This window comes from Saimiri boliviensis, chromosome 21 (assembly GCF_048565385.1).
Source record: "Saimiri boliviensis isolate mSaiBol1 chromosome 21, mSaiBol1.pri, whole genome shotgun sequence".
NCBI lineage: Eukaryota > Metazoa > Chordata > Mammalia > Primates > Cebidae > Saimiri > Saimiri boliviensis.
Genome location: NC_133469.1, coordinates 21,701,876 through 21,718,238, shown reverse-complemented (window position 1 = coordinate 21,718,238; position 16,363 = coordinate 21,701,876). Strand labels below are relative to the sequence as shown.

Below are 16,363 nucleotides of genomic sequence, written 5' to 3'. Positions count from 1 at the left end.
TCAAAAGTGCCCTCTGGCTGCGTCTGCCATGCAGATGGGGTAAGGGGTGAGCAGGGAGACAGGAAGGAGGCTGCTGTCTCCTGTGGATCCCGGCGGAACATGAGAGTGGAAGGGACAGGTTAGGGGCAGAGGAGGAAGATGTGGGCAGGCTCACTGCTGCCACCCAGCCACAGTGATTCTCTCGCGCAGTCCGCACTGAGATCCCGGAACCATGTTTCAGAAGAGGAAGAAGCGGGTGGCAATCTGTGCACCATCCAACTTTGAGCACTGCGTGCACACGGGCTTCGATCACCATAAGCAGAAGCTCACTGGGCTGTGCGCCAGTGGCAGAGGCTGATGGAGGAGTCGGCTCGCCAGCCCAAGCACCTCATCGACCCTACCTGCATCACCTCCATCCAACCCATGGCCCCCAAGGTATGCGGCACCCACCACCTCCCGCAGCTCACCCCCCACCCCGAGTGACCTGGCCCTCACCCCACACTCGACCCTATAACCAACACCTTCTCAATTACATGGAAACGGAGATGTAATCCCAGCTTCCACCCTGATCCTGGGTCCCAGGCTGGCCCTTCTCCAACCCTCCACCCACTGCCTCCAAGTTCTGAGAACCCCATGCCACCCAACCTGAGGCTTCCCTGACCCGTCTGACAGTCCCCACACCAGCCTCCAACCTGAGCCTCATACCCTGGGCAGTATGCTCCTGTCCCTGGACCACACCCATCCCACCCTTGAGCCTTCCCAGAGCTCCTGGCAGTGGGGAACGGACCCATTCCCACAGGGTGACAGTCCCTAGTGCTGAGGACTTGGATCGAGGAGCCTGGAGGAGGTAACTGAACCAGACCAGGGGTCCAGGCAAGCTTCTGGGAGGAGGGGACACTGTGGCTGAGGAGGAGGAGGAGGCGGAATGGCAGCAGATTGAGGGGAAGCTGAGCTTTCATGTAGGAAATCACCCCTGTGGAACACTGCAGACTTTTTGGTTTTGGGTTTTTTTTTCCTGCCATCTAGAGCAAAATGGCAAGGTTGGGATTTGAACCAACTTCTGTTTCCAAGCTCCATGCTCTTAATCCCTCTCCTGCCTCCATGTGAAATTATGAGTTGCAGAGCCGGTGTCTGGCTGTGGGCGGCATGAGGCTGGCCTGGCAGGAAACTGTGCTGGACCTCGGGAAACCAGCCTCACAGCCTGGACTCTCTCCCATGGTCGGTGGGGACTGGGAAGGGTTGCAGGCCACGGGGAGCTCGCCAGGTTTATTTCCAGGGGGTGTAGATGGATGTGCCTGTACTTACCTCTCCCGGTGCCCAGCCCAGCCTGGCAGGGAGGAGTGCCAAGAACCACAAGTTGGCCATAGACACAAGTACAGCCTCGATTTGGAGGCCCACGGAAGGGCCCGTGTGGCCCACGCAGGGCGCTTTTGAATGCCTTGACTTCTTTGCCACCACATAAAAAGTGACAGACTTCACTTTTCAAAGCTGTTGGATTCTGGTGACAGACCAGCTGGAGCTGAGTGGCAGCTGCCTCCACAGGTGTGGCCCTGGCTCTTGTGGGCCACAGGCCGCACACGACCCCCTCTGCTCCAGGACCTGCCTGGCTCTGTGGCCACTGGCATGTGTCTCCAAAATCCCAGCCCCCACTTGGCTCACCAGATGAGAGGCCTGGCTGTGACTGTCCACCAGGAAATAGGTCACCTGAATTCACACACAGTGCCTCGTGGCCAGTGCTGACCTGGAGCCCCATGGGTGCTTGTGTTTGCTGCCCTTGGCCAGGACCCAGGTCTCCCAGGGCCCTCTCCACCCCCTGGCTTTTGTTTTGTTTCATTTTAAGACAGAGTTCTGCTCTATCTCCCAGGCTGGAGTGCAGTGCCACTGCGATGTCAGCTCACTGCAAACTTCGCCTCCCAGGTTCAGGCAATTCTGCTGTCTCAGCCTCCTTCCTGGCTCAGCATCTGGAGTAACTCCCAAGGGATTACAGGTGCCTACCACCATGGCCAGCTAATTTTTGTATTTTTAGTGGAGACAGGGGTTTCATCATGTTGGCCAGACTGATCTGGAACTGCTGACCTCAGGTGATCCTCCTGCCTTAGGCCTCCCAAAGTGCTGGGATTACAGGCACCCACCACCATGCCCAGCTATTTTTAGTGGAGACTTTTTCACAATGTTGGCCAGGATGGTCTTGAACCCTGACTTCAGGTGGTCCTCTCACCTCAGCCCCCCAGAGGTGTTGAGATTATAGGGTTGAGCCATTGTACCCAGCCTCAACCCCCTGTTCTAACAGCAAAGTCTGGCCTTGTGCCCACTTTGCTTTTCTGGGGCTGCTGGGTAGGACCCGGGTTCCAACAGACAGCCATGGCCAGGAGAAACGGGGCAGCAGAAGGCCATAGGTTTTGGGGGATCAGTGTTTCCTGCATATTAGAGGCAGGCATCCAGCTACAGATGCCTGGCAGCCTGGGGAAGGTCCCTGTCAGCAGGACCGCTGTTCCCAGCTCACTGTGGCCCCTGTACAACCACCTCATCAATCCGTGGTTTAGCAAAAGTTCACTTAGCCCCTGCTGTGCGCCAGATGCTTATAGGTGCTGAGATATAGTGGGACCCGAAGGAGACAGGAAAAAACAATCCCTGCCCCCAAGAGCATGCACTGGACAGAGGCAGGAGCAGACAGATGCCTGCGTGCTCCATGTCAGCTGCTGTCAGGTGATCTAGGTGGAACACAGGCAGGGCAGGGGCTGGCATTTTAGATGGGTGGCCAGTGGAAGCTTGAGCAAAGACCTGAAAGAGTGGACGGAGAGAGCCACAGGGACCCTGGGAGTTGATGTTCCAAGCAGAAGGAGCAGCCAACAGGGCAGGAGGGGGCAGAGCAGCAAGAACACCTGTGTGCATGGGAATAGAGCAAGGGCAGAGTGAGCGTGTATGACACAACTCAGACCATGGAGAGTGGGGACGGTAGAGACTTGGAATGCACTGGACGCCCTGCATGGTTTCCACATGGGTTTGTATTTGCCACCCAGCTCCTGGAACCCCATTGACCTCTACTTTGGGGCCAGGCCTTTGTGACTCTCCCTGTCCTCCACCCCTTGTCCTTTGTGGGAGCAGAGTGTGGTTTTGGGGCTCATGAACACTGGTTCCCACAGGGGAAGAAGTGCCAGCCCAGGCCTGGCCACAGCATCCTGTTATTTGTAGCCTTCAGCCTGATTATGGGGTGAGTCAGCTTCTGCCTTCCTTTCCTTCCACCCCACAGGGCATGACTGTGCCGCCCATCTGGGGAACAGGAGAAAAACAAGGGGTGCCTCTCTGGGATCCCACCCAGCCCAGGGAGGCGGCAGCCTGGCCGTAGCCATCACTCCTCTGACCCTGCAGCGGCATCCCAGAGGGGGACGGGCCACCACCCATGCCATCCTTACTCCACAGTATCTCATTTTGTCTCTCTCTTATCTCTGTGTGTGTCATGCCATCAAGTCCCTGTCTTGGATACCCATTCTGTGTCCCCCACTTCTTGCTGCACCCCCACCCACCATTGGCCAGGACCCCAGACCATCATGTGGGGCAGCAAAGGTACCAAAAATGGGGCCCTCATGCTGCTTCTGGGTGAGTTTGAGAACATGTCGGTGACACGCTCCAACTCTCTTCAGAGAGACAGCCCTCCAGCGCCTGCCTGTGCCCGCCAGGAAAATGGAATAATGGAGGAGCTGGCCACCATGGCCAGAGTGGTCCTGGGGAAGGCAGGCAGTCTAGGCTGGATCACCAGTCATAGTGAGGCAGATGGTGACAGTAGTGACAGGCGACAAGTGGGGCCAGAGAAAAGGCCCAAGTCTTCCAGGGAGGGCTCAGGGGACCCCCTTTCTCTGGGCCTGACATCGGCACCCCTCAGCCTGTTGGTCTGGCCAGTGGGGTGAAATTGGCAGCTGGCTGGCCCTTAAACACCTATGAGAGGGTTGACACCAACCATCCATGCCGGGGTGAAGGGTAACCCATCCCCCACCCCAGGGCCTCCGAGGTCCCCTAACTGTTGCTCTCCCATCGCCACCTTCCAGCCCTGCCAGACCCATTGTGCATCTAATCCTGACCACCAATGTGTCTGTCTCATCACTGGGCCTCTCCCCTACTTAGGGAGCAGAGCTGGGCCCAGGCACCCTTCACTGACAGTTACCTCTGTTTTGTTTCATGTAGAGCCTCAAGACGTGGCCCCTAATGGGCCATCAACAGGTGGCCTGGCCGACCAGCACTTCTCCTCCTCCTCCTGGCCTCCCGCTTGAGCCCAAGGTACCCCCAGCACTGGAGTGCTAGACCCCCACGCCTCAGAGCCCCAGCTGGTTTCTCCAGCCTGAGGCCCTGGCGCTCTCATCACCCCTGCTCTTCCTGGGCCCCCTGGCACCCGCTTGCCACAGTGGGAGCCACAGCACGCATCCCATGAACATTTCCGGGCTGCCCTGCAGCTGGTGATGGACCCAGGCGACCCCTGATCCTACATGGACAACTTCAATGCATTATGTGCATTGCCACCGTGCGCAGCTCGGGCAACCTGCTGGCCATCAAGGAGATGGACCTGTGCAAGCAGCAGATGCATGAGCTGCTCTTCAGAGAGGTGCGAGAGCTGCTGCCCTGCTGTACCCTCTCCCTGCCACCCTCCTGCCCTGCCCTTCCTTTTTTCCTGCCATCCTCCTTCCCTGCCTCCCCCTGCCCCCGCTCTACCTCCTCTCCCTGCTGTGCTCCCACCCTGCCCTCCCTCCTCTCCCTGCACTCCTCTGTGCTGCACCAGGCCCCCCTGCTCCCCTCACTGCTTCCCACCCCCAGGCCATCTCCACCCCAGGTAGGTCCCTGCCTGTTCTCACAGCATCCTCACCCACATCTCTGTCCCTGAGCCTCTGACCCAGGGTTCCTCGACCCACTGACTACCCACCCAGTGTCGTCCAGCCCCTTCACACCCATTGAGCCCACCTGGACTCCAGAGTAGTGTCCTCCAGACCTGCCCCTCCTGGGTTCCCCGTGTCCCACCCTAGTCTGTCAGCCCTGGGCCGGCAACTTCTCTCTATGTCTGCACAGTCCATTGTCTCCCACTCCAGGCCCTGCCCCAGGCTCCACACAACCACCAAGTCCTCAGCACAGCCCACACAACAACCAAAAGGAAGTTTCTCACGTTCAGGCCCACCCCACCCCCATTCCACCTTAGACCCTGGCAGTGCCCTGCAGCATCCTGACAAGAGGAAGCCTGCACACATTTTGCCCGGTGTATGAAGCCCCTCTCGCCCTGCCATGCATCACAGCACCCAGCTGCACCAGGAGCTCCCCCGCCTGGGTTCCTCATTTGCCCTCACGTGCGCGCCTCTTCTCTCATCCTTGCCCAATACTTGCTTGTCCAGGGTCTCAGCCCTGAGCTCAAATGCTCTTCCCACCTCCCTTCAGCACCAACCCAGGACTGACCTGAGATGGGCATTGTCCCAGGGGAGCACTCAGAAGGGAGGTGTGGGCTTTAGGCTGCCTCTGAGGGCCATGTGGCTGGGGCAGTACTAGGGGAGGGCAGGCCAGGTGGCCCCATGAGCACAAGCTCGATGTAGTACTGCAAGGGGACCCAATAGGAGGCAGTGGCTGGGTGTGAGGCAGGCCTGGTCAGCCCTCCTGCTCCTTTCTGTTCCACTCTGGCCACCTTCACTGCTGACCCGGCCCCTGCACAGGTGATGATCATGTGGGACTATGAGCATGAGAACGTGGTGATGTACTACAGCTGCCTGGTGGGGGACAAGCTCTGGATGGTCATGGAGTTTCTGGAAGGAGACTCTCTCACCAACATTGTCACCCATACCAGGTACTTCTGGGGCCTCAGACTCCTCCTGTGACGTGACCAGGTCCCCTGCAGACCACTTGGGGTGGGGCCACATCTCCAAACCAGCTGTGCAGTGTCCCCCTTTACCCCCTGGGCATGGGGTCATGTCTTCCATTCCTCCAGCTTCAGAGTGGGGTCAAGCTGGCTCAGGTTCCTCCCAGCCCAAGGCAGGGCTTCATTCCCCTCTGCCCCTGGGGAGCTGTCCACCCACCTGCTCACCCCCACCCGCAGGATGAATAAGGAGCAGATCTCGGCCATGCATGGCTGTGCTCCAGGCCCTGTTGGTGCTCCACAACCAGGATGTCATCCAACTGGACATCAAGAGTGACTCAATCCTGCTAACCCATGACAGCAGGGTGAGGGGACAGGTGATGGGCTGTGGGGGGTCAGGGTTCTCATGGTGGGGCTTCCCTGTCTCTCCCCACCCTTTTTGAGGGTAGGTGGGCTTGACCCTCTAGAGCTGTGTCGAGGATCCAGGACTTCGTCCCTGATGCAGCCCAGAGCTGGGTTCCAGCACTTTGGGGGCTCTGTGCAGTGGCAGGACACAGGCTGCTGGGGGCTCTGCAGTGGGAGGGCACAGGCTGGTGGGGGCTCTGTAGTGGGAGGACACAGGCTCGTGGGAGGTCACAAGTTGGAGGGAACTCTGCAGTGAGAGGGCACAGGCTGGAGGGGGCTCTGTAGTGGGAGGACACAGGCTCGTGGGAGGTCACAAGCTGGAGGGGACTCTGCAGTGAGAGGGCACAGGCTGGAGGGGGCTCTGTAGTGGGAGGACACAGGCTTGTGGGAGGTCACAAGCTGGAGGGGACTCTGCAGTGAGAGGGCACAGGCTGGAGGGGGCTCTGTGCAGTGAGAGGACAGGCTGGTGGGGGCTCTCTGCAGTGGGAGGTTACAACCTGGAGGGGTCTCTGCAGGGGAAGGACACAGGCCAGTGGGGACTCTGCAGTGGGAAGACACAGGCCGGTGAAGGCTCTTTGCAGTGGGAGGACACAGGCCTGTGGTGGCTCAGCAGGGGGAGGACACAGGCCGGTGGGGACTCTGCAGGGGGAGGACACAGGATAGTGGATGGTTTGTGCAGTAGGAGGACACAGGACCCTGGGGGCTCTGTAGTGGCAGGACACAGGCCAGTGGAGGCTCTGTGCAGTGGGAGGACACAGGTTGGTGGGGGCTCTGTGCAGTGGGAGGATACAGGCTGGTGGGGACTCTGCAGTGGGAAGACACAGGCAGTGGAGGCTCTGTGCCCTGGGAGGACACGGGCTGGTGGGGACTCTGCAGTGGCAGGACACGGGCTGGTGGGGACTCTGCAGTGGCAGGACACAGGCCGGTGGAGACTGTGCTTTGGGAGTACACAGGCTGGTGGGGGCTCTGCAGTGGCAGGACACAGGCCAGTGGAGGCTCTGTGCAGTGGGAGGACACAGGCCGGTGGGGACTCTGCAGTGGAAGGACACAGGCTGGTGGGGGCTCTGTGCAGTGGGAGGATACAAGGTGGTGGGGTCTCTGCACTGGGAGGACATGGGCCGGTGAGGGCTCTGCAGTGGCAGGACACAGGCCAGTGGGGGCTCTGCAGTGGGAGGACACAGGCTGGTAGGGGCTCTGTGCAGTGGGAGAAAACAGGCTGGTGGGGGCTCTGCAGTGGGAGGACACAGGCCGGTGGGGGCTCTGTGCAGTGGGAGGGCAGAGGCTGGTCAGGGCTCTGTGAAGTGGGAGGGCACAGGCTGGTGGGGGCTATTCTGTTAGCACTGGATGCTGGGCCCAGGGGCAGACAGCGCAGCCTTCACTGCAGGCTTCTCCCTCCACTGAAAAGCCACTGCCTGCCCAGCACCCAGTTTGGGGTATGAACACAGCCCTATCTCTCATTCTTTGGACTGAGATTCTGAACCCCAGGCTGTGGCACTGATAATGTAGGGTGGACATGACTTTCTGTAGGAAAGGGCCCTTGACTCCAACGAAATTTCTGCAGAACTGGATGACTCCATCCCTTCCCCCAAGGAAAATAAAACTGCACTGTCAGTCTAGGCAGAGGCAGAGAGAGCTGTTTCACCGTCAGTTCGTGGAAATCTCAGGATGTCTGCAGATATATTTTGGGGGCGACAACTGTAGACCACCTGAAATTGTCCTCCCATGGTTGTGGGGGTGGGTTTCACTGGAGACAAGAAGACCCATAGAGATCCTCAAAATTCAGAAAGTGGGTCAGGTGTAGTGGTTTACACCTGTAATCCCAGCACTTTGTGAGGCCGAGGCGGGGGAATCACGAGGACAGGAGTTCGAGACCAACCTGACAAACATAGTGAAACCCTGTCTCTAGTAAAAATACAAAAAATTAGCTGGGCATGGTGACAGTCACCTGTAATCCCAGCTACTTGGGAGGCTGAGGCAGAATTGCTTGAACCTGGAAGGTGGAGGCTGCAGTGAGCCAAGATTGCGCCATTGCACTCCAGCTTGGGCTACAGAGCAAGACTCTATCCCCAAAACAAAAACAAAAACAAAAACATAAAGGGGTCTACAGTTCTTAAGAAGGTGTGGGGGGCCTGGTTGTTGTAGAGGTAGGCTGTGGCCCCTCACAGCCCCAGAGCAGGGCTGTCTTCCTCTCCAATCCAACCCAAGATGCTCCTGGGCTGCAGGGCCCCAGGGCACAGGTTTTCGGGGCCACCGGTTCCCAGCCCCGCCTGACCTTTGCTGTCTGCAGTACTCAGGCCACTGCCCCCAAGAGCCCTAGAGGCCATGAAGGTGGGAGATGGGGGGATCCTGTGGGAGGTGACTCACCCAGAAGTCCCCACTGGGAGGTGGTAGAGCTCCCCAGCGGTCTGGCTCTGGAGCCCAGCTCTGACCTCTGGGCTGCACATCATGTCTGAAAATAGAAAGTAAAACACCGATTTCTGTGACAGTGACAGGGAGCACACGTGAGCCCTGTGGCTTCCAGGTGGGGGCCTGGGAAATATAGCTCCACCTGACAAGGTGGTAAGTGGCTGGAACCCACATCTGTGACATTTCTGGCCTCTTGTTTTGTGTGGCAAGGACCAAATGAGACGGGTTCTTCTCACATCTGGAAAGGTGCATTTTAGAAGTGCTGCTGGGTGCTAGAGAGGGCTTTGTGTCTGTTCTTTTTCTTAGTGGGTTTTCCCTTCCCTAGGCTAAAGGGCCTGTCACCTGTCTCATTATTTCCCTCAATGGTTCTGTCTTCCTCTGCCCTCCCCTGTCCTGGCTGTCCCACAGGTGGATGCAGATCAGGTTATTCTGTCTCACAGCCCCGTGAAGCTCTTCTCAAAGTACCATGAGAAGCAGAGGCTGGTGTCTGGGCAGGGGCCTGTGGTGGAGAATGCCCGGGGGTAACCTTTTGATCTTACTCTGTCTGAAGGGAAGGGGCAGGGCTGGAGCCTTCCCTCCCTTAGCTGAGTGGGGACTGTGGTGAGGGATGCTGGGTGCCGGGGTGCATGGGTGATGCTGCGGGCTGAGGGGTGGGAGGACAGCTCCCGAGTGCGGTCGGTCCTCATGTCTGGTGGTTTCCAAAAGCCAGTCTTCTTACCCCTGCATAAGAATCCTTTGGGGAGCATAAAAATGCAGATTCCAGGGTCTCTGCACTGGAGCCTTGGTTTACTAGGTCTAGGGTAAAACTCAGGAATCTGTATTTTTAAAAAACCAAAATACCTCTCCTAGTGGTTCTGTAACTAGGTTTGGGAACCCCTTCTCTAGTCTCTTCCTTGGGGTGCTTAGTCAGCGTATTAGCCAGTGGTAGTGAAGCAGTTACAGGGAGCTTGTCTTTGGGAGCCTGCAGAATACCAGGCCCCTGTTCTCAAGCAGCTGGGTGATGCTGAGCCTGTCCTCTGTACCAGAGGTGTGCGACACAGTGAACAGGACGAGGACCAGGATGAGGCGCAGGGCTTACGAATGAATCAGGGGCTTGTGCCTGAGGAGGCAAGAATAACACTATGTGCAAAAAGGAGCGTTTACCAAGGCGTATGATTAAAGGCTCATAAGCTCACAGGAGTGTGCCACAGGTATTGGAGGGGGGGCAGTGGAGTATCCCTGGGTCAGGAATTGCCTTGGCTTCTTGGAGGGGTACAGTGGAGCCCAGCAGATAGCTAAGGTTTCCCAGGCAGGGGAAATAGGAGGTTGGAATGGGATAGGGAGAGGAATGAGAACAGGAGGGGTGGTGCCAGGGTGTCTGGAACCTTGCAAGTTAACTTCAGGAGTCTCAGGGCAGTGGAGGGCAGGGCAGGCTTTATTGCTGATGGGGCAATCTGATAGAATCAGGATTTGGTGGAAATTCATTTTGAGATTAATCCAAAACCACATCCAGTTAACACTGCGAGTTAGAATTGAGGACAGGAAGATGGAGGCAGATCTTAGAGGAGATAGACTGAAGCTGGCTTGGCCCTCCCCAGGGTCTCTTCTTCCTTGCTGATTCATGTTCATCTTACAAGATTTTAGCTCCAGCCCTCCTCCCTCTGCTGGACTCCCCAGCCCACTGAGGAGTCTCTTCTGAACTCAGCACTGACTGGCAGCACTGTTCTCAGAACACTGGTTTTGATGGGTTCTGAATGTGCTGGGCTCCTCGGGACAGTTTTTTTCTTTTCTTTTCTTTTCTTTTTTTTTGAGAAAGGGTCTCACTCTGTTGCCCAGGCTGGGGTACAGTGGTGCAATCGTAGCTCATGGTAGCCTTGACCTCCCGGGCTCAACTGATCCTCCTGCCCCAGCCTCTTGAGGAACCTCCTGAGTAGACTACAGGCATATGCCACCATGTGTAGCTGACTGTTTTATTTGTAGAGACAGGGTCTCACTATGTTGCCCAGAATGACCTGGAACTCCTGGGCTCCATCAATTCTCCCACCTCAGCCTCCCAAAGTGCTGGGATTTCAGGTGTGAGCCACTGCACTCACCTGGGGACAGAAATTTTTATGTGCTTTTGCCCTTTGGGCCATGTCTGGCATAGGACCTGGTACCTGTCATGTGCCTGGTGACTGTTGGTGGGTTGCCCAGGAGCTGCCCTCTCTACCTGTGCAGTTGCAGCCTGCTCGCCAGCACCTGCAGGATTTGTGCCATCCTTGCTGGGCTCTGCTTGCTGCCCCCCTGCCTGGCTTGATCAGGACTGGGTTGTGTTCCCTTCACTTGTGATGTGATGCATTCAGAAAGGCATCTTCCCCCAAAACTGTCCAGCATTACTTCCCTGAGCTCGCTCCAGACTGGGATTCCAGAATGTTCTTACCATGGATGAGCTGCAGATGGCCTTCCCCCTGCTTGACATGGTGGACGTGGAGCAGCGGACGAAGACCACGGTACTAAGGGGCACAGGTTGGGCTGTGTCATCTGCACGCCTCCAGTGCCCTGCATTGGCTCCGTCACTCACCTTGCAAACCCTCCGGCAGAGCTGTGTTTGTCTCTGCTTCTGCATGTCTACTGCCTCCTTGGAGGCACATCTGGCTAAGGGTTTTGTTCCCTGGATTTATGAGAATGGTTCAGAGGCTGGGCATGGTGGCTCACACCTGTAATCCCAATGCTTTGGGAGGCTGAAACTGGAGGACTGGTTGAAGACCAGCCTGGACAACATAGTGAGACCCTGTCTCTACAAAAGAATAAAACTAATTGGCCGGGTGCAGTGGCTCATGCCTGTAATCCAAGCACTTTGGGAGGCCAAGGTGGGTGAAATCTCCTGAGGTCAGGAGTTCCAGATTAGCCTGGCCAACATGGTGAAACCCTGTCTCTACTAAAAATACAAAAATTAGCTGTATATAGTGGTAGACGCCTGTAATCCCAGCTACTCGGGGGGCTGGGGCAGGAGAAATGCTTGAACCTGGGAGGCGGAGGTTGCAGTGAGCCAAGAATATGCCATTGCACTCCAGCCTAGGCAACAGAGTGAGACTCTGTCTCAAAGAAAGAAAATGAGCCAGGTATAGTGGCACGTGCCGATTGTCCCAACTACTCAGGAGGCTGAGGCAGGCGGGTTGCTGAAGCCCAGACATTGGAAGCTGCAGTGAGCTGTGATCACATCACTGCACTCCAGCCTTGGCCACTGAGTGAGACTTTCTCAAAAAAAAAAAAAGAAAAAGAAAAAGAAAATAGCCCAGATAAGCGACAGGCTTTACACCCTGTCCTCTCTGCATTGTTTGTAATCAGCTGGGAACCCCTTTCAGAGCCCCAGCCTCCTTTCTGACAAGCAGTTCCGGACTTGATGGCTGACCTTGCCAGTGCTGCCCAGGAGAGCCGCTGGCAGTTGTGAGGTGAGCTATCCAGACGGGGTTTCACCATGTTGACCAGGATGGTCTCTATCTATTGACCTCGTGATCCACCCGCCTCAGCCTCCCAAAGGATGGTCTCGATCTATTGACCTTGTGAACCGCCCGCCTCGGCCTCCCAAAGTGCTGGGATTACAGGCATGAGCCACTGCACCCGGCCAACATTACATTTCTTAAACACAAAGACTAAATATTAAAAGCAGCCAGGTCCCCTCTCTTTCATACACACATACATCTCTGAAAGGAATAATTCGCCTGACAGACAACATGTCAACAAAAATTTAAAAACCTAGTACAACTTACAATGATTGGCATCATCTTTGGTGCACTAAAATCAAACAGCTATCCACTAAATTCTGAATGCAGAGAACATGACCACTAAAATCAAAACTGAGCAATTTTTGCTTCCATGTTATGAGGTTGGTGCAAAAGTAATTCCAGTTTTTGCCATTGAAAGTAATGGAAGTAGAATGCAGTGACTCGTGCCTGTAATCTCAGCACTTAGGAAGCCAAAACAACTGGATCACTTGAGAAGTTAAGAGTTTCAGAACACCCTGGCCAACATGCTGAGACTCTGTCTTAACTAAAAATGCAAAAATGAGCCAGGCATGGTGGCGGGTGCCTGTAATCCCAGCTACTTGGCAGGCTGAGACAGGAGACTTGCTTAAAACCAAGAGGTGGACATTGCCATGAGCTGAGATCACTCCACCCTGGCAACAGAGCAAGACTCCACCTCAAAAATAAAAATTAAAAAAAAGGTAATTTCAAAAACCTCAATTATGTTTGCACCAAACAACATAATAAGTCAGTTTCCCTCCCACTATTAACAATTGGAAACTACACAAACGTACAAAATAAGTGTTTCCTGTAATTGGACAACAGATAGTACAGGGCTGTGATCCATGTGAGAAGAGAATAAATTACATGTGTCCTGAGACTATCCAGCTTTCGACCTGGAGATATTTTCAGCCTCACTGTAAAGGAGAAGGAAACCAAACAGAACACAGCGTTCTCAGTAAATTGAGGGATCAGAGCTCATGGAGGCTTAGGTAGCTACATTTTGGGGGGCAGAGAACTGGAGAGGTAAGGGGCATACAGATAAAAAGCTAGCAATTTTTCATAAAGATTTCTTTAAGTTCCTAGCTGACAACTAAGATGTGCATAAAAAGACCACAATCTCATGCAGCTAGGAGGAGGGCAGTTAGTGGAGAGGTGTAAGTCCAACAATTTCTGGATGTAAGAAAGAACTGGAACATAGACAAGCTCTGAAGATCCTGAGTGAGAAAACTCATTGAACACCTAGGGAGTACAAGAAAGCACACAGATGGATGGCAACTTCCTGGCAGCAGGAAGAAACTAGCTCTAGAATAACAGCTGCTGCAAGACTTCACCTAAGTTCCCTATAGATTCTCGATATCAGCCCTTTGATAGCTGTATAGTTTGCAAGTATTTTCTCCCATTTTGTAGGTTGTTTGTTGACGTTGTTAGTTTCTTTCACTTTGCAGATGCGCTTTAGTTTTTAACTAGGTCCCATCTGTCAATATGTTTTTCTTATCACTGCTTTGGGCATCTTTGTCATGAAATCTTTGCAGGACCTATGTCCACAATGGTATCTTCTAGGTTTGCTTCACTAGTTTTTATAGCCCCAAGAACACTGTAGGTTTTAGGTTTAAGCCTTGAATCCATCTTAAGTTGATTTTTGCATATGGTAAAAGGAAGGGGTCCAGTTTCAATCTTTTTTTTTTTTTTTTTTGAGACGGAGTTTCGCTCATTACCCAGGCTTGAGTGCAATGGCCCGATCTCGGCTCACCGCAACCTCCGCTTCCTGGGTTCAGGCAATTCTCGTGCCTCAGCCACCTGAGTAGCTCGGATTACAGGCACACGCCTCCATGCCCAGCTACTTTTTTGTATTTTTAGTAGAGACAGGGTTTCACATGTTGACCAGGATGGTCTCGATCTCTTGACCTTGTGATCCACCTGCCTCGGCCTCCCAAAGTGCTGGGATTACAGGCTTGAGCCACAATAAACCCTTCCCTGTCCCTCTTCTGGTCCCACCTCCTGGCCCACCCCAAACCCAGCTCTGCCCCATGAAAACCACACGCTTCACCCCTCCACCCCAATTCGCAGCCCAGGGCGCTTTAACCGTCCTGCTAGAATGGCATTCTTTCCCCTGCCTCCTCCCTGGCTGGCGTTTCAGCCCACCCTGGACGGGTTCGTTCTTGTCAAGTTGAAAAACGGTGGCTCAAGCCTGTAATCCCAGCACTTTGGGAGGCCGAGGCTGGTAGATCACGAGGTCAAGAGATCGAGACCATCCTGGTCAACATGGTGAAACCCTGCCTCTACTAAAAATACAAAAAATTAGCTGGGCATGGTGGCACGTGCCTGTAATTCCAGCTAATCGGGAGGCTGAGGCAGAAGAATTGCCTGAGCCCAGGAGGCGGAGGTTGCAGTGAGCGGAGATCGCGCCATTGCACTCCAGCCTGGGAAACAAGAGTGAAACTCAGTCTCAAAAAAAAAAAAAAAAAAAAAAAAAAAACACCAAAAAAAAAAAAAACAAGAAATCAATATGACCGATGGTAAGGATACCTCATCACCTCATGGATCTGACTACGGCGATTTCCGAGTGGGAAATAGAAAAGGCCAGCTGGATTATTCAAGATGCCTATGAGCAAAGATAAGCAGAGAGACATTAATTAAAGAAGCGATTCCGGTTTCTCAGTGGAATTAAGATGGAATAGCAAGGAACCAGGATTTGCTGGGTGAGAACGGACGCTGTTTCTCACTGTGGTGTCTCCAGGCAACACCTTTCAAATCTAAGGCAGAAAATCTGATCCCTGGGAAGGATGAACTCAAGAATAAGGCTGTACCATCCGTTGTTGAGGCCTCAGACATGTGTAAGGACATACCAAAGAGACTTCCGCATATCTTTTTTTGAGATGAAGTTTCGCTCTTGGTGCCCAAGATGGAGTACAGTGGTAAGATCTCCGCTCACTATGAACTCCGCCTCCCGGGTTCAAGGGATTCTCCTGTCTCAGCCTTCTGAGTAGCTGGGATTCCAGGCCATCACGTCCGGCTAATTTTTTGTATTTTTAGTAGAAACGGGGTTTCACCACATTAGCCATACTGTTCTCTTGATCTCCTGACCTCAGCTGATCTGCCCACCTCAGCTTTCCAAAGTTCTGGGATTACAGGTGTGAGCCACCATGCCTGGCAGCTTCTACATATTTAAAGACACTGTGCCTCACTCAGCAGCTTCATAGGAGCCTAAAGATAAAGAAAGATCTATTTTTTTTATTTTAGAATTTTATTTGTTTGTTTGTTTGGAGACAGTCTCACTCTGTTGTCCAGAATGAAGCACAAAGGTGTGATTTCGAAGAGGAAAAGAGAGAGGAAGAGAAAGATAGGCTTTGAGAGACTGTCCACAGCTTTTCCAGCCCCTGCTGTGAGAGCCTTCTCAGAGGGGTCCACAGATTCTGCGGGGCAGGGACCAGCCACTCACACCATGCACTATCTGAACTCTCAGTCCACAGAACTACAAGAGGCAGTCATCAATTATTGTGTTAACTAACTTCGTTCTGGGATGAATTTTTGTTACGCAGCAATAAATAACCGGAAAAATTTAATTTACTGACTTAGAAAATGTCAAAAAATATGTTGTAAGGTGAAAAAATTTAACAGTGAAATAACACATATGGTGCCACTTTGGAAACTGAAAACTTTGTATATGGAATTCACGTACACATAATATGTTTGCACAGACTATAATTTCAATGCTTTCTGTTAACTAACACTGGAGAATCAGTAATAAGGGAATAAATATACATATATAATTATTTATATATTGTATTTATATATAAATATAGATTTTATATTTATGTAGCTTGTAAGTATATATTATATATAAATTTATATACTTATATATTTATATTTTACAAATATTTACATATAAATATTGTGTATAAATTTATATATTTCTGTATTTATATAGTATATACTTATATAATTTCATTTGTTTATAAATATGTATGGTTTTATTATGTATATATGTACATATTTTTATTTGTGTATATATTTATAAATGGCTTTTTATCAATGGCTTTTTATCAATGAGGTATAAAGGGCTTTTTACTTTTTTGAAAAAAAACTTTTCTTTCTTTTTTTTTTTTTTTTTGAGGCGGAGTTTCATTCTTGTTACCCAGGCTGGAGTGCAATGGAGCGATCTCGGCTCACGGCAACCTCCGCCTCCTGGGTTCAGGCAATTCTCCTGCCTCAGCCTCCCGAGTAGCTGGGATTACAGGCACGCGCCACCATGCCCAGCTAATTTTTG

The 16,363-nt window shown here is 53.1% G+C and overlaps 1 pseudogene; it reads left to right on the top strand.

The window, feature by feature from the left end:
• Positions 1–211: 211 nt before the first annotated feature.
• Positions 212–15,604, top strand: LOC141582571 (serine/threonine-protein kinase PAK 4-like; annotated as a pseudogene).
• The last annotated feature ends 759 nt before the right edge of the window (positions 15,605–16,363 follow it).